The sequence below is a fragment of the Bacillus rossius genome, chromosome 1 (assembly GCF_032445375.1).
Source record: "Bacillus rossius redtenbacheri isolate Brsri chromosome 1, Brsri_v3, whole genome shotgun sequence".
Lineage (NCBI taxonomy): Eukaryota > Metazoa > Arthropoda > Insecta > Phasmatodea > Bacillidae > Bacillus > Bacillus rossius.
The window spans coordinates 252,788,734-252,812,296 of NC_086330.1; positions in this window are offsets into that span (position 1 = coordinate 252,788,734).

The following is a 23,563-nucleotide window of genomic DNA, read 5'->3' on the forward strand; positions in this document are numbered from 1 at the left end:
TACAAGAAATAAAAACATTAAATTCTTTTAATTTAAATTGTTTATTTTATTGCTTTACATTATACAAATGCAAGTAAAACAAGCCATTATTGTATGTAGCCAGCATTCCTCAGTTCCTTGAGTATGAAGGATATTTCTTTGATGCACGAATAGTTTCCTGCACAAAGCGAACCATGTAGAAGTCTTAACCGGTCAACCAATATGTTTGGATCTTTCCATGATGTGTAATCAATCTCTTCTACCACCATCTTCCTTGCACCTTTATAAATATTATGATCTCTGGTGTCTTCCGTTTTACCACCAACCTCAGGGTAACTTTCATGTTTGAGACGGTGATCATCACAAGCTTGATCAGATTTATTTAATATATCAAGTCGTTTCCACCGTTTCGGTCTCAGGACACCGCCACATTCTTCGATCTTGGCAGCTTTAGGTGCTTCATCATAGTCTATGTCTTTGTCAACAGCCTCAGAGTCACTGTAACAATCACCGTAGAAGGAATCGTCTTCACCCAATTTTCCGTAATATTTCGATGTTGATGATGTTGAAGCGTCTTCATCGTCTTCATGCTTCCTTTTTAGGAGTCCATCATTTTTACAAAGTAGGAAAGATCTACTTGAATTCGGCTGGAATATATTCTCACTTTTCACGTTAAGAATTCTTCCATTGTCTTCATTCTTCCGTAAATCATAAACCTCCTTCAATTTAAGTTCTTTGTCGAGATCGGAAGAGCCAAGAAAATTATTGTGGTAATGCAGATCACTCTTCCTTAGGATGGTAGATTCATCGTTGTCCTCTAGCTTGTACGCAGGCTTGGCGCTACAAGTTCTTCCATGTCTTTTTAGGCTCTCTCTCCGCGTAAACGACTTGCTACATCGTACACAACTTATCATATTGCGCAGTGGATTTTTAACACAGTCATTCTTCTCGTGTTGTCTTTTATTCTTTCTCAAGATAAAATCTTTACTGCAAAACTTACACCTATGTTCTTTCGATACAGCGTCAGATCCCAAATCAGAATTCATATTAGTTACTGAGACTAATACCAGATACCAATTGAGTGTTTTAAATTAGATTCAATACTTAAATAGAAATTTTTTCATATTTCATCAGCGAGAATTAATATATCTCCTGCAAAAGTACTTTATGCATGTATTTCTGCTTTTCAACAACAGATGTCGCCACATGTTGCTTGCAGGTAAATAATATTTAGTTATTTTATGCGGGATGCGGGATGCTCACTAACGATCGCAAAAGAAGGATGGCTTCGCTAGACTCCAAGGAAAAGGAAGTTCGTCTTGCATGTTGGTGCTCCACAGATGTCTCATGGCATAATATTAATTTGACTGAGTAATGATATGTGTTAATTCCACCTTATAAAAATATTGCAAGTTTTGATTTAGTAGCAGAAATTATCGAATTAAATGTAACTCCAAATAAAATGACATGTCTCATTAGACAAAAAAAATCCATGCAGAGAGCGGTTTCTCAGAATAGTCAGAAACACTTGAAGAAACCACAGGAATGATTGCAAGAACACGAGAAAACCATCAAAATATTGACAAGAATATTCAGGAGCACACGGAGAAAACCACCATAATATTGACAAGAATAATCGGAAGCACACGGAGAAAACCGCCACAAGTTTTCTTTGTTATCATAAAATTACAGAAAAAAATAAAAAATAAAAAAACACAACAAATTCAAAAACTGATTATGCTAGCTTGTGAACTTCTCATTGTTGAGCAAAGATAGAGTTCTAGTCCAAGCCAGAATCAGTTTTTGAATTTGTTGTGTTTTTTTATTTTTTATTTTTTTCTGTAATTTTATGATAACAAAGAAAACTTGTAGCGGTTTTCTCCGTGTGCTTCCGATTATTCTTGTCAATATTATGGTGGTTTTCTCCGTGTGCTCCTGAATATTCTTGTCAATATTTTGATGGTTTTCTCGTGTTCTTGCAATCATTCCTGTGGTTTCTTCAAGTGTTTCTGACTATTCTGAGAAACCGCTCTCTGCATGGATTTTTTTTGTCTAATGAGACATGTCATTTTATTTGGAGTTACATTTAATTCGATAATTTCTGCTACTAAATCAAAACTTGCAATATTTTTATAAGGTGGAATTAACACATATCATTACTCAGTCAAATTAATATTATGCCATGAGACATCTGTGGAGCACCAACATGCAAGACGAACTTCCTTTTCCTTGGAGTCTAGCGAAGCCATCCTTCTTTTGCGATCGTTAGTGAGCATCCCGCATCCCGCATAAAATAACTAAATATTATTTACCTGCAAGCAACATGTGGCGACATCTGTTGTTGAAAAGCAGAACTACATGCATAAAGTACTTTTGCAGGAGATATATTAATTCTCGCTGATGAAATATGAAAAAATTTCTATTTAAGTATTGAATCTAATTTAAAACACTCAATTGGTATCTGGTATTAGTCTCAGTAACTAATATGAATTCTGATTTGAGATCTGACGCTGTATCGAAAGAACATAGGTGTAAGTTTTGCAGTAAAGATTTTATCTTGAGAAAGAATAAAAGACAACACGAGAAGAATGACTGTGTTAAAAATCCACTGCGCAATATGATAAGTTGTGTACGATGTAGCAAGTCGTTTACGCGGAGAGAGAGCCTAAAAAGACATGGAAGAACTTGTAGCGCCAAGCCTGCGTACAAGCTAGAGGACAACGATGAATCTACCATCCTAAGGAAGAGTGATCTGCATTACCACAATAATTTTCTTGGCTCTTCCGATCTCGACAAAGAACTTAAATTGAAGGAGGTTGATGATTTACGGAAGAATGAAGACAATGGAAGAATCCTTAACGTGAAAAGTGAGAATATATTCCAGCCAAATTCAAGTAGATCTTTCCTACTTTGTAAAAATGATGGACTCCTAAAAAGGAAGCATGAAGACGATGAAGACGCTTCAACATCATCAACATCGAAATATTACGGAAAATTGGGTGAAGACGATTCCTTCTACGGTGATAGTTACAGTGACTCTGAGGCTGTTGACAAAGACATAGACTATGATGAAGCACCTAAAGCTGCCAAGATCGAAGAATGTGGCGGTGTCCTGAGACCGAAACGGTGGAAACGACGTGATATATTAAATAAATCTGATCAAGCTTGTGATGATCACCGTCTCAAACATGAAAGTTACCCTGAGGTTGGTGGTAAAACGGAAGACACCAGAGATCATAATATTTATAAAGGTGCAAGGAAGATGGTGGTAGAAGAGATTGATTACACATCATGGAAAGATCCAAACATATTGGTTGACCGGTTAAGACTTCTACATGGTTCGCTTTGTGCAGGAAACTATTCGTACATCAAAGAAATATCCTTCATACTCAAGGAACTGAGGAATGCTGGCTACATACAATAATGGCTTGTTTTACTTGCATTTGTATAATGTAAAGCAATAAAATAAACAATTTAAATTATAAGAATTTAATGTTTTTATTTCTTGTATTCTGATTTCTAAGACTTAGATCTCGTAACTTGTGCTTCCTTGTTGCCTTTTTTTTTTTTTGGTTGATGGAGCTTCCAAATGTGCTGCCTTTTCGATGATGGTGCTTCCAAATGTGCTGCCTTTTCGTTGTCGGTGCTTCCAAATGTGCTGCCTTTTCGTTGTCGGTGCTTCCAAATGTGCTGTCTTTTCGTAGTCGGTGCTTCCAAATGTGCTGCCTTTTCGTAGTCGTTGCTTCCAAATGTGCTGCCTTTTCGATGATGGTGCTTCCAAATGTGCTGCCTTTTCGTTGTCGGTGCTTCCAAATGTGCTGCCTTTTCGTTGTCGGTGCTTCCAAATGTGCTACCTTTTCGTAGTCGGTGCTTCCAAATGTGCTGCCTTTTCGTTGTCGGTGCTTCCAAATGTGCTGCCTTTTCGTTGTCGGTGCTTCTTAATGTGCTGCCTTTTCCTAGGCGGTGCTTCCAAATGTGCTGCCTTTTCGTAGTCGGTGCTTCCAAATGTGCTGCCTTTGCGTTGTCGGTGCTGCCAAATGTGCTGTCTTTTCGTAGTCGGTGCTTCCAAATGTGCTGCCTTTTCGTAGTTGTTGCTTCCAAATGTGCTGCCTTTTCGATGATGGTGCTTCCAAATGTGCTGCCTTTTCGTTGTCGGTGCTTCCAAATGTGCTGCCTTTTCGTTGTCGGTGCTTCCAAATGTGCTACCTTTTCGTAGTCGGTGCTTCCAAATGTGCTGCCTTTTCGTTGTCGGTGCTTCCAAATGTGCTGCCTTTTCGTTGTCGGTGCTTCTTAATGTGCTGCCTTTTCCTAGGCGGTGCTTCCAAATGTGCTGCCTTTTCGTAGTCGGTGCTTCCAAATGTGCTGCCTTTGCGTTGTCGGTGCTGCCAAATGTGCTGTCTTTTCGTTGTCGGTGCTGCCAAATGTGCTGCCTTTTCGTTGTCGGTGCTTCCAAATGTGCTGCCTTTTCGTAGTCGGTGCTTCCAAATGTGCTGTCTTTTCGTTGTCGGTGCTTCCAAATGTGCTGCCTTTTCGTTGTCGGTGCTGCCAAATGTGCTGCCTTTTCGTAGGCGGTGCTTCCAAATGTGCTGCCTTTTCGTAGTCGGTGCTTCCAATTTTTTTTTTTCCTTTTTTGAAGGTGCTTCCAAGTGTGCTGCCTTTTCGTAGTCGGTGCTTCCAAATGTGCTGCCTTTTCGTTGTCGGTGCTGCCAAATGTGCTGCCTTTTCGTTGTCGGTGCTGCCAAATGTGCTGCCTTTAAGTAGTCGGTGCTTCCAAATGTGCTGCCTTTTCGTAGTCGGTGCTTCCAATTTTTTTTTCCTTTTTTGAAGGTGCTTCCAAGTGTGCTTCCTTTTTTTGATGGTGCTTCCAATTTTTTTTTCCTTTTTTGAAGGTGCTTCCAAGTGTGCTTCCTTTTTTTTTGATGGTGCTTCTATTTTTTTAATGTTGTTTTGACTCTAGTATTTTAGTAAAATGTTCTTGGTTTGACTAGCGTATTATTCCATACGGTGCATGTATATAAGCGAGTCCTAGACAGCAGGACGCTCAGTTTTGTTACTGACGTCGACGGTGTACGGATCACCTAGTTTGTTTCTTCTGGTGCATAAGACGTGTAATTGCTTGTTCTTGAGACTTCGATGGCATCTTTGCCGACTTTAACGTCGTACTCGATGGAGGATGTACCATCGACTACGGAAACCATGACGTCGGCGCCGACGATGTTGGAGCAGATCCCGTTGGCAACGCCTCTGACAACACTGGAGGAGACTTCGATATGTGCTGTTCCACCATCAGCTGAAGTTTCATCAGCATTGAATACTTCAATTAATGAAGAGCGTACTTCGCATCAGTGCAAATACTGTGGTGTATCATTTACTATCACCTCAAATGCTCGCAGACATGAAAGAAGCGGTTGTTCTTATAATGTTCAAAGAATACAATTTCAGTGCAATAAGTGCAATAAACTAATTTCACGTCTCGATAGCTTACATCGTCATTATAAAAAATGCTCCGAGACGTATAATGAACATGGTTATTGATTTGACTCATGTGTTGTACCGGCTAATGAGACTATATAAGTGATATGAACTTCAGTCCGTCTCTGGCTGCGGTGATGACCGGATCGGATAGACATTTAAAGTCATGTAAAAGGCTTAGTCCGTACAATAAGAAGACTGTTTAAATCGATGAATCCAAAAGGCTTTAGTAATTTGTCAGTGTTTTTTTTTTGTACTTGTAGTAGTGTATTGAATTTATGTAATAAAATTTTTTTAAAAGAACTTGTGGTGTTTTTATTTTCTCAAACCTAACACTTTTTTAGTATTTTTTTAAATTAAAGTTGTTTTGTATCGGCCAGGGATTGAACCAAGGACCTAAGTCGATCCAATCAATCATTATATGGATTACAAATTTATTTAATGATTTTTGAACTTTTTCCCGAATCTCTAGCATTAAAATTACACATTTCCAATATGGTGGTCTTGACGTCTGATAGGATGATGGTAGTAGAGGATTTAGAGTCTCTTTACGAATGTTGAACATGGTTTATTGAAATTATTATTTTTTACATAAAATTAAACATTATTGCATCGATCGGGTATCGAACCGAGGACAGGAATCGATCGAATCAATATGTAAATTAATGAGTGCTTTATTTAATGAATTTTGGAACTTTTCCCGAATTTCTAGCTAAATAATTACACGATTCCAAGATGGCGGCCAAATTTCAAGATGGTGGGTGTCACAGTACTAAATGATTACTGCACTCTAGCGGATAAGAACTAAACTAACATGGCGTCAGTGCACTCTCGCCGACGAAAACAAGATGGTGGTCTCCAGCAACGAAGACAAGATGGCGGACATGATGTCATACTAGGTGACGATATATATGCTTTGAAAAAAAGTGGTGGGAGTCAGTCTGCCAAAAGTCACCACGGGGGGAAGGATCGGTCGCCATTTTTATTTTTTTGCCCTCACCGGGTTCGAACCGAGGGCTCCGAGCTCCGTGTCGTAAAAGTAATTTTTTTATTAATATTTTATTAAATTTTTATTAAGTGAATTTTTTTATAAATTTTAAAAAAAAATTCGTTTAAATCGGATAATAAATAAAAAAGTTAAAGATGGCGGCCGTAACGGAAATTGTAACGGTGACGTCATCATTCAAAATGGCTGTCATGGCATCCTAATTTTCAAGGTCATGACCTCTGCGGCTTAGAGCGGCTAGCTCTTAGGAGTTTTAAGCCGCTTTTAGGAATTTGGGTTCTTTCTAGGACAAAACGACTTTTGAGGATTTTCGAAATCCTGATTTTTAAATTGTGGAATTTTTTGAGAATTTTTGGCGGAATTTTTTTCACAGAAATGTAAATTTTGACGAATTTTGTGGAATTTTGGGCAATTTTTGCCCAATTTTGGCGGATTTTGAGGGTCAAAGGTCAAGGTCAAACTTGTCCCGTTACGCTGTGTCCCGTTACACTCATACAAGATGGCCGCCGTGACGTCACAATCCAAGATGGCGGACCGTCTCCTCGCTCCTCGCGCCTGACGCCTGTCCCAGTTCCGGCTAACCTATACTACTGTATTACAAATAAATTAAAGCATATTCTCGAGATTATGTCAGAGCTTTAAGTAGTTGGATGATAATCAAAAGTTATTTTGGTTAATAAAATAATAAAATTTTATCATTCCTTAGTTTAATATGGAATTGCTATTTGGTATGCCGTGACTCATAACTTATTGAGAAAAAGTAACAAGACGCTAAAGGATAGCAAGTCAAAATTAATTAAAAATTATTGTTGCAACTAGCCTTCCTTTTAAGTGTGAAGATGCTCAGAAAAATTAAAATAATAAATAGATTTAAAAGGCTTGAAATATATTTGTTGCCATTAGCTAAGATTAAAAACACTTCAATTCAAGTAAACCACAGCCTCATAATAAAAATGTATTATAAAGTTTCAAAAGGCTGGTACCACTAGATCATTGATCTAAATTCCCTAAAATTGAATAATATAACATTTTTATGAATAGCATTATACTGCTAAATCTTTCAACATTAAACTGATAGTTTGATAATTAGCCTACTAAAATCTTACATAACCTAGGTTGTGTTATCTTTGGATAACATAAGGAAATAAAATGACCGCATATAAAATAATAATGTTTATATAGTAGTTTATAATAGTTTTACTGTATTACTTAAATAATATTTATAAAAAACGTGAACCTTAATATAAAACTTACTAAAACTGGCATGCGCAAACGTTTCAGCTTGTATCTAATGAAATATGTGTCTTGCGGAGCGTGTTATGGATACAGCTAATGTTCAATAAGTAAGCCAAGTACCTAATCAATTTCTCTGTTGTTTCGCGTTGTGATTTATTAGGAAAAGGTTCAGCCTGTACTTATCGCATGGCGATGCATGAGTTGGGTGAACAATAGCAAGATTAACTGCTGTAATTTCTGTAACAAATGGCTGGAGTGAGGTAGGAAGGTTCCACACCCCTGCTTTGAAATAAGCTTTCATTTTACATTTGTTCTTCTTTTATCCAGTGAAATTTTAAATACCTTAACATCGTTCTTACCTGCAAGTGAGTAAATATGCACAGCTACTTTCTAGAACGCATTCACAAGTTTTAAAATTCTAGTCTGATTGTGGTATGTAAAAAAAGGCTAAAATGCCTATATTTTTTAAACTTCATTGCAACATATATTATTAATTTTTCTCCGATGAATACTTTTGAGCACTTAATAAAGAAACATGTTAAAATGAACAATTTAAAAAAAAAAAAGAATATGACCTGAATGTAACAATTAGCCGGCTATTATTTCGAGTGTAATGTTTCACTGAAGAAATTTAAAATGTTATACACCTGGCTCAAGCAGTTAGCAACAAAACTTAGGTCATTCAAATATCTTTTCTGATAAAAAGTTCTTAAATATATTATAATATAAAAGATTTATAATAATATATGTGGAAAAGAGGATGTGTTCTGACTTTTTATTGACCTATTATTTGTGGCTCATAAAACCTTAATTGCGTTAAAGGTAATGTTGATAAAATTATATCAGTACTATTGTTAATGAATAAATGCTATCAATGTCCATACATTTTTAAGTGCCTATAAAGAGTTTAAGATTTCAGTCATCACGTAAAGGTATCGTAAAATCAGTTTTAGTGAATGATAACACTCTATGTAAAAAAGATATACTTTACGTCATTATGAAACATTTATTCCTTCAAACGAAGGCGGAAATAAAACCTTTATGTACAACAATTTCCTATGTAGGTAATTCATTAATCGTCGAAAGAAATACTTGCAGAAAAAATAAAATAATGTAAGACAAACTTACATACTGAAATCTATATTAGAGATAAAACGTTTCAAACAGTTTATTTTTGTGTCAGCTATGTCTGCGACTTCGTTCTGAAATACGGACCAGAATGTGGCTATGTTTCAGGATGTGACACATTTGATATATTTTTAAATATATATATTTTTTTAGAAAATCTAATTTTATAATACAATATGTGTAATAAAAATATCCGTGGCATTCCAATTTTTGTTAAGATATATTATCACGTTTTAAAGATTAACTAAAACGCACAAATACGTACTAAAGTTTTGATTTTTTTTTAAGATGATTATGTGACATTAGAAGAAATTAACACACATTAAATAATGCGATTCATGTCCCTTAAACATTTTTAGCTGAATATTTATGTTCGAATGTATTGGGTAATGTTATTTGCAATAAAAATTTAATAAAAACCAAAGTGATTTATAAAATAAAGTTCCCTCACTTTTGTTAAATTTTGGTTTTAAACTTTTGCACATGCCAGCATGCACTATGAAGATATTAATGTTTTATTTCACGGTCTCCATTTTTCTCTCGAATATTTAACAAACATTATTCTAGACATGTTTTCCAGTAGTTTTGTTATTGTGATTGTCACATGCCCACCAACAGCCAGGGGCGCAACAACAGGGGGGGGGAGGCAAGGGTATTTTGCTCCCCCCCCCCCCTCTGAAACCTTGAAGTGGGGGCAAACGGGGGCAAAGAAAGTGCTGTGTAATCAATTTTTAGATAATAAAACTGCTTAAATAGCACCATTTTCCAACTTGAAATACAGATTTTCACGGGGGAGGACCCCCAGACCACCCACTTCAATAGGGGGGGGATCGATGATTCTTTATAAAAAGGTATATTGTCCCCCTCTTTGGAAATTTAGTTGTTGCGCCCCTGCCAACAGCCGATGGCTTTAGCGGTCGCCACGACATATACGTACAAGGACATTGGTCTCAGAAAGACATAGGCCCTACACAATTCCCTTGCGTCGGCACCAAGAGCCGGCAAGAACCACCTCCGGAGAACCCGCAACAGGTAGGCGTAGCCGCAGTTGGCCAACATACGCAAGGAGAAAGCGTAACGTACCGGCAGAGACAAGAGAAGGCAAAACAATATACAAACATATAATTTGCACATAGTATACAAACAAAATAGCACAGAAACACAAACAGAAAACGAGACACAGATTAAACTAAAATAAAATACCAATTAAATGTTCCACAACTATATGTTATGAAAAAGGATCTACCAATATATCTAACACAAATTTATCAATTAAAAAACATTGCAAGAATAATTAGAATGAAAATAAAGTAAACGATATTTCTTATAAGGACATATCGAGATGTGTACTTTACTTCACAAGTTTGCTTTATAAGAGTTCATGTACATTGAAATTGTAGATTATTCTAATAAATGATATCATGCATAATATGCAAATTACGTTTAATTTGGACATCAAACAGCTATGTAATTGAGGAACTCTAATTCCTGTGTTATCTGAAATATATTGAGAAATAATTCTAGAGTTATAACAGCTGATAAATTTGCATCAAGACAGGCTTTACGATATAAGAGAGAGGATAGGAAGGGTGGAGAAAAATGTTTAAGCTTCATAAAATTAATTAGTTTAGTTTGTATACATTCAATTCTCTCACAATCAGATGACTTGATAGAATTCCCAACTACAGAACAAAATTCAAGTTTATACCTCATAAGTGAGAAATAAGAAGTAATAAATGATTACGGGTTGATCACATTATAAGTAATAAATTTGATTAAAGCTAGAGTTTTTCTTGAACAAGAGAAATAAATAATTAAAATTTTGTGGGGAAAAATATTTAGCATCTAAGGAAATACCAACATCTTTTACAGAAAATGATTTAAGCAATACAAAATTATTTAATTTTTAATCAAAGATAAAGGTTTATATCTCCGATTAAAAGAAATAATTTTTATTTTATTAAGATAACGTTTTTTTTATTACGTTTACACCAGTCATTAATTGAATCGTGTCCCTTTGAAGGAGAGTACAATATTAACCATACAAAAATCTTCAGATCATCGGCAAATAAAACACCATTAGAGTGGTTGAAAACAAAGGTTATATCGTCGATAAAAACACTGAAAGGGGGAATGGGTACCACCCTGGGGAACAACTGAACTAATATTAAAATTGTCATAGCAACCATTTTTAATGGAAACAAAAAAATAACTTGTATGATTGAGATAACTGCAAACCAATTTACAAAAATTTCACTGAGACCAATGTTAGATAATTTTTCAAGTAAAATTTCATTCTTAACAGTATCTAAAGACTTAGCAAGGTCAAAAAACGCATCCACTTGACCTCTATGCGTAACTTGATAATAGACAAGATTAAGAAAAGAAATATAATTGGTGGCAGTGAACAAACCATTTCCTATGCCATCCTGATTAAGACAGAATTATTTTTCTAGTGAGAAATTTATTATTTTGAAAATGATTATTTCAAAATTTGTTGAGAAACCATTAAGCAGATATATTAGACGATAATTAGAGACAGTAAATTTTCTTCCATTTTCATAAATAGGAATAACTTATGCTATTTGCCATGATTTAGGAAAGACTTGTATCTTTAAACGTACGTTAAATATATGTGAAAAAAGAGGTACAGGCAAAAACGAACAATCTCTAAGTAAAAACAGGCCCACAGGACATGGAAGAGTTAAGGGATTTAATTCCCTAGAGTATTATACTATCAGAGATTGTATGCACTGAAATAGTATCGCAATAATGAGTGAATGATTTTTTTATTAAGATCGTTTTTATATCCATAAATACTGGCAAAATATTCAGCAAATACATTAGCTAACACGTCAGTAACATTGTTCGTTGTACTATTAACTGTCAGAGAAGATTGTACCTAAAAACCATGTCTCATTAGTTTACAAAGCACTAAAAATTATTAGTTATAGACATGATATTATCGTTAATATATATAGTCCATGTAACTTTATCATGCTTGACTATTACATGTTTCCTATAATGTGAACGAAATGAGTAAAAAAACATATTATCTTTTATAAAGTTTGTGTATTTTTTTTAGATTTAAGTGCAAGTATAAGCTCCCGAGAAAACCAGTAGGGGTACTTAGAAGATTTATTTATGAAATTACTGGGAAAAATAAATTGGTATTATTACACAAATACGTAGCTAGCTAATCAATTAAAAAGTTCACATCGGATGAATCAAAAAATTTAGACCAGTCGCGGTATTTTATAGAATTGTAAAATCCAAGTAAGTCAAGATTTTTATAGCTCTTAACACATAAGATGCGGTGTTTGGAGATCAACAAACGAGTGTAAAGGTTTTTAGCAGTGACGGATAATAATTATCTTCTTTAACTAGAGCTTCATCAGTAGGAACAACTTGACGCTGAGAAGTTAGTAAAACAAAGGTCAAGTAGGTTAATCGATGCTTGTGTAACATTAATTGGCGTAGACTCAAACTAAAAGTAAAATTAAGTAAGCACTGAACCTTGTTGTTTATGGGATGCGTAAATGCATTATTGTTAGATGGATTATTACACCAACCAAAGCCTGGAGCATTGAACTCACCAAGAATAATTAAGTCATCTTGATAGGACGAGAATTTTTCTTCAAGAGCTTCAAAGTATGATTGATATGTATTTATAGTGGTTTTGAGGGTAAGTAAATATTACCAAGAATTACAGTTTTAGTTGAGGATAATTTGAGTTTTAAGCATACTGCTCCAATACCAGGTAAAAAAAACTATTTGTTAATTGAACAGAGAGAAATTTTAACTTTTGACTGCAGTCAACACACTACCATCACGTGCTCTCTGTGTCAAAACTACTACAGATTACATAACTGTCAGTAATTAAAGAGAGTTGACGCAGATGTCGTTAAACCATGTTTCTGTTCAACATATAATATTGTGATTAGACTTGAGCAGGTTATCAAAAAATTCTACTGATTTAATCTCTGAAATTTCGAAAAATAAGTCATAATCTGGAGGGATATAATAAACCAAAAAGGGAAGAAAATTAGCATGCTCCTCCTGGCACCTGTGATGGTAATAAGACAGAAGAGGAAGCAGACTGGAAAGACGGCCTGATCCCTCTTGCATTGTTCGAGTTCAATTGGGTAGAGACGGTGGCAACCACTTGATTCGGATAAAACTTGCCACAATAGGGGCTAATCAGGCACCCACTTGGCCAAAACACGATATTGTTTATTCTGACAAAGTTATCAACATAAATAAGAAGAGTGTGTGTCATACTTAGTCTCCGGAGCTTTGCAATTTTCACGAGCGATAAATTAAGTTCATTGGTGATGTATCCAACAATCTCCTGTTTCTGAACAGAAGTGTTAACGAGTGACAAACAGTGCCTTAGTTTTTTTGAGGTAGGTTTCTCAACAGATTTTTGTGTTGGAGTATTCTTGATTTCCATTTGTGCATCAGTGCTTTTTTATGTTAATGAACTCTATTTGCTTCAGTGTTTACTTTAGTCCTGGACTTGCTTCCGTTTTGTATTAAAATTAATACATCTTGATGATGGTCGACGTATTTCCTGGTAGCGCCATCGCTGACGGCGTTCTGTTCCTGGCGAGACGGATGTAGGTCCGCGGTGCTGTCGCCCGCAACAGCCGCAGTTGCAGCATCACATGGCGCATCCTGGCCTCGTGAGGCGCTCGAATAATTTTTGATAGACTGGCTATAGGTTTCGAGATCCCCACTCTGAGATCGCAAACTTTGATTTCACGCAGTTCATTCTTAATGTCTGCAGTTTCAGAACGAGAGTCTATCAAGAGAGTTTTGAGGATAGTATTGTCGTCCTTAAGTTCATCAATATTTCCACTAAGGGCAACAACAATTTTAATTATATCGTCCATCTTCAATTCATCAAATTTTGAATCTACAGTCTAGGATGACTATGAATAGTTGTCTGATCAGACTTGAACATTTTAGTAAAATTGGTGCGGGACACTCTTAAAGATGAAACATTATAATGGGTAACTCGAACCCCCAGAAATCGGATTGATTCAAAAATGAAGAATTGATAGTGAATGTTCATCATATAGGTACAGATGACAATATAACGAAATAGATAAAATAGGCCGTTGACCGCGCGCGCACACATCCGTAGGCTATGAACGCTCGGCCGCGACATTCAAAAAGTTTAAAGACATACTCCAAGTGTCATATATTATGACTACCTATTATTTTTTAAATGTTTGGTTTAGTTTCGCTCTTTTTTATGGTCTGTGAGTCTCAGTTACAAAATATATATTATATTTCCAACCGAAATCGCATTTTAGGGGTAAATTATTTATTTGTAAAGATGTGTTCAAACGTTGTGATAAATGTTTGCGCACGAGAGAAATTAGTAACCTTCATATTTTCTCACGCTTTTGCTTAGAGATAAATGTAAGTGTATTTCTGGCGTTCCTATATTCCGGAAATAATTAATGATATTATTTTACAGACAGTGAGCCTGTAGGGGAGACTGTTGTACCTTGAGCATAGTGTACCTTGGAACATTGGTGGATTTGAGGAAGTGGTACCACCTAGCGAACTCAATCCATAACTTGGTTGTGAAGAATGACGCAAGGTGTCTCTGACGGCAGTTCTGTCTCGTTTTACTGGGAATTGTGCGATGTTGTAATAAAACAATTTTTGAAGTTTCGAAAGTAAATATTTCATGCGTAGTTCTTCTAATTTTTTAACGGAAACAAATATGTGTTTGAAAACATCATCACCTAGAATATTTTGCTGAACTTGTGGTGAGTAGATTCATATGTTGTTATTAAAGTTTTCATCTAACCACTGGTTTAGGGCGCCATGTTTGTTAATTTTCGCTACCTCTTGTACCTCGGCACACACATCATCTTGTACCTTTGAACATGTTCCAAGGTACATTATGCTATCTTTATTTGTTACACATCGCTATGCTATGTGGCATTAAGAGGGCCCCAGTTGATCCAGCTGCTATGAGAAAGGCTGTAAAAGCAGTTTTGGCACCTCCTGAAACGAAAATATCAGTTAGAGAAGCCTGCAAAGTATTCAATGTTAAATTGGCTACTTTTTCAAGACAAATTTCGCAATTTCGTAATTCTGAGAGTGAAATTTTTCACTACAAAACTAACCTTGACATAAGAAAAATATTTTCTGATGCTGAAGAAAATGCTTTGCTAAATTACATTAAAAAAGTAGCAAAAATGAACTATGGTTTATCTAAAAAAAGGTGTGTGAGAGTTAGCATACAAGTTTGCCTGTGCGAATGACATAAAATATCCTCAGAATTTGGATGAGCAACAACTAGCTGGAGAAGAATGGATGAGGGGATTCATAGAGCGTCACAGTGACCTATCTATTAGGACCCCGAGACCCACAAGTCTTAGCAGAGCTACAAGCTTCAACAAACATAATGTTGATGCTTTTTTCGATAATGTTCAAAGTGTTCACAAACGCTTTGGGCCCATTTCACCCGACCGCATTTGGAATTGTGACGAGACAGGAATGTCTACAGTCCGAACTCCAGGGAAAATCGTAGCTCCAAAAGGAATAAGGCAGGTCGGGAGTGCAACTTCTGCAGAATGTGGTAACCTTGTCACACTCATCACAGCAATCAGTGCGAGTGGTAACTTCATACCGCCAATGTTCGTTTTTCCCCGAGTGAATTTCAAGGACAGAATCTTGTATGGTGCTCCCCCTGGGTCAGTTGGTGCTGCTGTAATCTCTGGATGTTCCAACGAAAATACATTTTTAAAATTTTTAGTGCATTTTATTAAATTTGTGAAGCCCTCCAAAGAAGAACGTGTTCTGTTATTCATGGACAATCATGAGACTCATTTGAGCATTAAAGCTCTTGACATGACATCTAACAATGGGGTGATAATAGTAACATTCCCCCCGCATACCTCACACAAATTACAGCTCCTTGACTTATCAGTGTATGGGTCTCTTAAGTCTTGTTACAATCAGTAAGTGCGTGGTTTGTCAACTATCCAGGTCAAACTTTCAATATCTATGCGGTAGGAGAAGTTATGGGTAAACATTTCCACGTGCTTTCACCCCTACGAATATTATGAGTGGATTTACGATACCTGGAATTTTTCTTTTTGATAGGGAAATTTTTCAAGACGATGACTTCTTACCCTCATATGTCACAGATAGGCCTGACATAACTGCAGTTATACCTTCTTGTGAAGTAACTGTAAGCCAAGCCAATGATGGGCCAAACAACGCTACATCAGATGTTTCAGTAGGCTTACAGAAAAGCATACCAACTTACGAAAGTGAACTGACTGCTCCATGTTTATCTGTTGTGGTAGTTGAACATACAGAGTCTTTACCCAGCACTAGTAAAGGGGTAAGCCTAAGCATGGCCCTATTGCCAGAAGACGTCATACCATATTCCAAGGCCAAGGCAAGGAAATATTTAAAGAAAGGAAGAATACATGGAAGGACATTGATTGCGACTGATTCCCCGGTAAAGCTTGAAATAAAAATGAATAAAGAAAAAAGAGACAGAGTAAAAAGAAAACATAATCTTAATGCAAATTCAACAAATGTGAATACTAAAAAAGATAAATCCAAAAAATTTGATTCAGAAAGAGCTTCTGCAGGCTTCATCATCTGAAGAAGAAGACGAAGCTGTCACCTTCATTGAAACTGATAGCAGTGAAGAAGAGGCTTGCATTTTTTGTAATGGAACTTTTAAAGAGGATGCATCAGGTGAACAATGGATTCGATGCACATCTTGCAAACGATGGGCACATGAACTATGCGCTAATACCGGTACCTTTGGGTGGAAAACCTACCTTTGTGACTTTTGAAGAGGATAAAAAAAAACTTTATTTTACACGAAAGAAATAAGTGACGATGGCATAACTTTACAAATTGAACCATGTAGTTTGTGTATGATATGTATGTACCTTAATATTATTGTAAATAATGCATAATAGATACAAAATCACAACTGTATTTGTAGAACTTAAAACTATATTTTTCCTTATATTTTAAAACTATTTACCCTGTGTTTCAAGGTACAAGAGGGTGTGTTCCATGGTACATGACCATGTTGTACCATGGAACACTTTGCATGACATTATATAGAATTTTTTTGTTCTTAAACAGAGGCGTGAAACATATAAACTCAAATAGAAAGTTGTTAAAGGATCTTCAATAGTTATAATAAATATTTTTTCGGTTCAAAAAAGTGTAATAAAAAATTTAAAAAAAATAGTATCAAAAAAGTGTTCCATGGTACAACAGTCTCCCCTACTGAGTTTACTTGAAACGTTATTAAATTTTCCAATGCTTTATATCTGCAGTACTATAATGCAAAAAATAGTTGTATAAAATTGATGAAGAAAAAGCAACAGTTAATTGAGAAACTGGCTCGCAGAGCGCGTTCTTGGCAATAGCATCGTAAAATGAAATTTGACTTTCAGGTTCAGACATCAAACCCACTGACGAAAAACGATAGATTCTATTTTTTTTTATTTATGAATATATTTTACCTGAATGAAATTACTAAATTGTAAATTAGCATGAATAAAAAAACATACATTTAAAATTAGTAAATGTTGGGGAAATATTAATATACTTATTCGAATATAATTTAAAAAGAGCATCAATTTTATTTTTAAATCAGTCTCTTATACAATCTTTTGTTTTCAAATTATAAAACCTTGTTGGAAAGAAAAAATTAATTTAATGTACAATTTGACTACATAATGCTAAAAACTTAATACATATATTAATTTTGTAAGAAATTTTAACATAATCCATTTTTTGTGCATAAATTTTATCCGAATGTTTGCACATTCTATATTTTAATATTTTACAAAGTGTTTTGTGAACTAAAGTAAGTAGTTAATTCATATTTAAAAAATTTGCTACGTTGATGTGTATAAACTATCATCTTATAATTAACGGGAGGTTTGTACTTACCACTTGGTGCTGTCTGATATTTTTAACTGAATTTGTAAACACAAACCATACTTTTATATTCATTCTACATTTTCGTAATTTATGACTTTGAGTTGCATATTCTATATTCCATAATCGTTTTGATGTATTCACCTAAAAAGTCACCACAATGAATGAATGTAAGTATACATTTTTCATAAACGAGGTGTGTTTTTTTAATTTAGACATTTCAATCGCTATTAAGTGCATGTTGTTCTAATTTCATCTATTTAATAAGTTCTTTATTGAAGTTATAATTTTTAAGGCACGTTATGAAAAAAATATAAGAGTAAATTTTTACGATGCGCGAGCACCTTGCAACGAAATGATCACAGGATGAATAAAAAACTACATACAATAAAAAGGCTGCATAAAAATAAACATTATATCTGTTCTTTTAAATCTTATACTTTCGTTACTGATATTAAATACAAGTCCATATAATTAAAAAAACTGTTTTTAATATTAGTGATAGAAATTGTGTCCATTTACTTTTTCAATTGTAGGCTAGTTATATAAGTCAGGTTGTGTTCCCGCATGTATAATTTTTTTATAACAATATTATTTAATTATCAATTAAAATTTTTAAATATCACTAACATTTCAGCATTAGTATAGATTGTTATTATTAATAAAATTTTACCTCTATTATTTTACCAAATTAATGAATCATATAGACGTGTTTAATATAACATTGAATATTGAGTACCTATTTATTAAAAAAATTAATTGGATTGAATTTATACTTTATTAACTGTATTTATAATATAACAACAGTCGTTGTATTATTTTATTTCTATTTATTATTAGCATGAAAAATTAAAGGTTGATTTTATTTCTCCAAGTTTAACTTCTAATGCACGTACCCATTTTTTTAATTTTTTTGAAATACCATTAAAATATTTTCCATACCTTTTTTTCTTACATTTTGCACCAGCTATAGCAACAAAAAAAATTGTATCTATAGAAAACCCAAAAATACATTTATGTTCAAAGAAATGAAAAATATTTACTTCAAAATATTATTAAAATTATTTAAATAACTTTTATAAAAACTTTTAGTCATTCATTTTAAAATAAATAATAGTAATTTTATGTTTTTCATGCTTTAGTTGGATCATAGACCATGCAAGTTCCGATTAAAATTAAAATGTAACTAAAAGCAATTATCTTTAAAATGTAAAGTTAAAATATTTACTGTATTAGTCAGGGCAGAAAAACTAATCTAGGAAATATAATAATATAAGACGTGTTTCGGAACTAAGTTTATTTTAGTACTACTTGATAACGTCCATCATCAGAGAATTTGCGGTAATTATTACGACACGGAAGCCAATGGTTTAATTCCACCTCCAAAATGACTCAAATAAATCTTATGACCACTGTTAAAGCGATTAGGATCAAGAAGATTTAAAAATGTCCGTTTGAAGGAGTGCAGGTTAGTTCGTTTTCTTTCATGACAACTCAACTCAAAACCATTCCATCTCACTGTTGAAAATGTTTATCTCTGGTTCACAGAGGACCCTGGTTAATGCAAAGTATCTCATGTATTGTGACAATTTTCGGATATATATTTAAATTTTTGGACACTAAGTACTGTTAGTTTTAATACTTATAAACGTACAAGGAACATCTAGTGGTATTAACAAAACCTAAAAAAAAAAAAAAAAAAAAAAAAAAATTAGGCCTATAGCTATCCTTCACATCTTCTATCTATGTGAATTCCATCTTGTTTGCAATCTAAAAGAATTTGTAAGTTACAATTACGATCTAAATGTCACTCACATCCAGTTATTAGGAAGACCAATTTTGTTTATTGCATGTGGATTCTTAGTTAAAAAGTCCGAAAAATTATTGTTACCTTAAAGTCCATCAAAAACCCAGATAACTCAATTAAAATTAAAAACATGCCCATTGAATTATTTAACTAAATGATATATAAATATTTATTTTAAAAACACTGCCCAGGATTACGTATTAAATCGTCGAGATTCAAGAAATTCTATTTCAGCTTTGCGATAGCTTCCGATCGCATCTCGATGTGTATGCATCACAGCATCCCCCACACGGTTGCAGACTCGCAGGAAGAATTTAATACCGCGAAATAATGGGAGGGATGATGTGGTGAAAAATAAGTTACGATCGACTTGAATCGGGCGGGGGAGGTAAGAGGGTAATCCACGTGAAATTACCATTTGCCAGGTGTGGCGTGAGGCGGCGATCGACCGAGCAGGCGAGGGATATGGGAGAGGTGTGTGGTGGTGGGGGGTGGGGGATGAGTAGGTGTTGCGGCAGGGGGGAGCATCGCTTCGCCGCCTGAAGAAACACGGCCCGGCCTCTGGACGATCCGGGAGAAGGCATTCGGCGGCTCGCGCGCCGGGCTCCGCGTCAGGCCAGGTTGCAGTGGCCCGGGAACGGAGACGTATCTCACGGAACAGAGTTTCTACATCTGCACGCAGACGGAGACGGAACCGTGCAGATTAGCTAGGTAATGCTGACCTCTAACGTTTACGTTGCTCCGTGCATTCAATAGAAGCCGACCACTTGGCTGCGGTGGTAGCCATGGTTTTTTTTATGTTCTAAATATGTTAAAAATAGTTTCAAGTGAAAAAATATTATGTTTTCTATTATTGCTTTGTTGTTTATTTTTGTCATCTTGGCCCTATGTAAATTCTGCCCGTGTTATAATGTTGAAGCATAATATTTTTTTAATAAATTAATATTTCTTAACCTTAAATGCAATGTCATCGGGAGATCCGTCTGCGTTTCCGTGCCACTGTAGTGGAGTTTCTGTAGAAATGTGAGAGGGAAATAGATTGTTTTGAAGGGAGATATCTTCAGGACGCAGGTGTTACTTTACTTTTATGCCATGCAATTACAAGCAGAGATAGGGAAGTAATTTAGGTGTTCAATACATAAATGAAGTTGCGCTTTAAAGATTACAAATATATGTTACCGGCTGGAAGAAATTACATTTTAAATGGATTGAGTTATTTTAAAGGATAATAAATTAAGTAACATTTGGTGGAATAAATAAATGTGACAGGCCTTAACGCTCAACCGAGAACTAAATAAAAATTGGTAATACTTATAACACAACAGTTATTATTCCATAATAATAGGAGGTTATTTTTTTATTTAGTTTGAGTACGCGTTTCATAATTATACTACTTTGACAGATGTCACAGTTAAAATAATGGCAAGACAGGTACAAGAAGAATTTTGGGACAATGTTTTACAAATGTTGCAAACCTAACCAACGATTCACACCATTATAGAGTATTTAATGTAGGTAACATAACCAAACCAGTCATTCTCATTATTTTAAACAATTTTAATGTACGTTACTTAACATAACCCACTCTTTTAACTGGTTAACTACATGAAGCATCAAACACCGAAAGACCGCCCGAACAAAGGCAATCCTCGGCTCGCCATAACTCTGCTCGTCTTCGCGCTGGTTGGATGTGGCCGCGGCGCGCATTTCTCTAATTGAGATGCCACCTCCACTCACTCCCTCTCCCACTCTCCTGGACCATGTGGAGTTGGAGAGCCTCGGAGGTCGTGAAGTTCGCGCGGTCTAGCCGGGCGCGGCCGTGTACAGGAGTAGTTGACTCAACGTCAAACATCAAGCTGGAGACTGTTGATAAGCCAATAAATTACCGTTCAATAGAAAAAAATTAAAAATTTTAATAGTTTTCGAGTTAGTGGTATTTTTTTCTTCCAAAGGTTGGAAATCCCTAACTGGCACTAAATTTTTATATATAGTGACTAAACATTGTTGCTACGCAATCATAAACAAATGGGTGAGTGGCCCGCGGTACACCGCGCGCAGGGGATTCGTTTAGGAGAACTGGAGGGGGGGGGGGGGGAAGTGATCCCCTGACACCGCTCGTAGAAAACAAATGCTGCAACGACGCAAAACATCACGAACTTTAGGCATGGTGAAATATAATGAATGAAAATATTTGGGTTGAGTACGTCTACCCAACTCGAAGCGATCCCACAGTGCTGAAATGCCTCGGATGCACTTGTAAATAATAATAAAAAAATTAAATTTTCTACTTTGTGAAACACCGGCCAGGAGGGTTGGTGGTGGCGGGGGGGGGGGGGGGTTGTGGTTTGTCTGTTGAGCAAAGGGGGAAAAAAAATTTACATTGGCCTTGTGGAGAAAACAAATATATGACGTATTTCCATAACAGGAAAAAAAAGGATTTTTAGCCTCTGCTTCTTTCCTCTTAATTGGGAGTAGAGGTTCACAACGCTTGAAACAATTTAACCCAGAAACCTTTCGAATGACGATGTGGGACTCGCCTCCTTCTCCTCCGATTTTTCTAAGAGGAAATTGAATTAGAGGCTAAACTAATTAAATTAAGCTGAGTTTTACCTTTATCCAGCGGAAAAGAGCACTTTCACTATGTCACAACACAATACACAGACAAACACACAGATGTGAAAAAATTTCATAACAGCAATACTTTTATAATTTTTTACATCCTATCAATATTATGAGAGTTAAGAAAGATTTTACAATTAAATTAAGCGAAAATTGTATATTATTATAGTAGAATTTTTTTTAAATTCTTTACAGCTTACGCAACATTAAAACCAGAATACAAATTAATTTGTTATTATAACAACATTCAGATTAAATCATATTTTACAATAGTTTTAAAATAGCTTGGTGTTTCATTTTATTTTCAGTGAAAGGTTATAAATTGTTACAGTATTATTAATATATTTACTAAGCTATTCTGTTTACTTATATTGAAAGTATTGTTTGTTCTAATATTATAATATGGGATTTTTAAGCAAATTTGCGATATTAAAGCTGAGTATTCAATAAAAGAAACAATTAATGAGAAAAATTGCATCATTAATAGAACGTCTTATGAAAATATCATTTATTTTGTTATTAGATAAAAATATAGTATAGTCAAACGGAATGTCTGATGACTGAAATTTTTCGTTTATTTATACATACATGCTTTTTTCTGGATATATTCTAGACTATTGAAGTCCGTCGTAGTAATTTAATTCCATATTACAAAAAAATATTCTTATTTTGATCTTATTAAAGTAAAGAATGATCACAGTGTTGAGTCAGTTGTTGTTGCGGAAAATGTAATAAATTGGATTAATCCTAAATTTCTGGAGGTACTACTAAGTAGACTATTTAAATGCTGATGTAAATAAAGTTTAGTATCTAATATGACTCCTAGATCTTTTATGTGGTCCACACGTTTAATGTCAATACTTGAGATTTGGTAAGTATAGGTAGAAACGTATGTTTTTACATTGTGAAAGTTATATAAAAGATTTGTTCATAGTTAAGTGACATACAATTGCTAGAGCACCATGACTGAACAGCTAAAATATCATGTTAAAGATCTTCACAATAATTGCTACTATTTAAAGTTTTGTAAAATTTAATGTCTTCAGCATCCATTAAACACTTAGAATTTTTTATTACCCTTATAATATCATTTATGAAAATATTAAACAGAAGTTGAGATAGGTTACTTACTGCTTTGAGGAACACCCGATGAAACAGTGAAGCTTATAGATAATACATTAGCGACTCTGACTAAGAAGTTTCTATTTGTGAGATAGTTTGAGAACCAAGAAACGTACTGTTTGTTGAAACCTAAGTTGCAAATTTTTTTTATAGATTAAAGTTATTTTGGCATATGTCAAAAACTTTACTCATATCGAAATAGATAGCATCAGTTTACCGTCTAGATGTTATATTGCAGTAAAAAA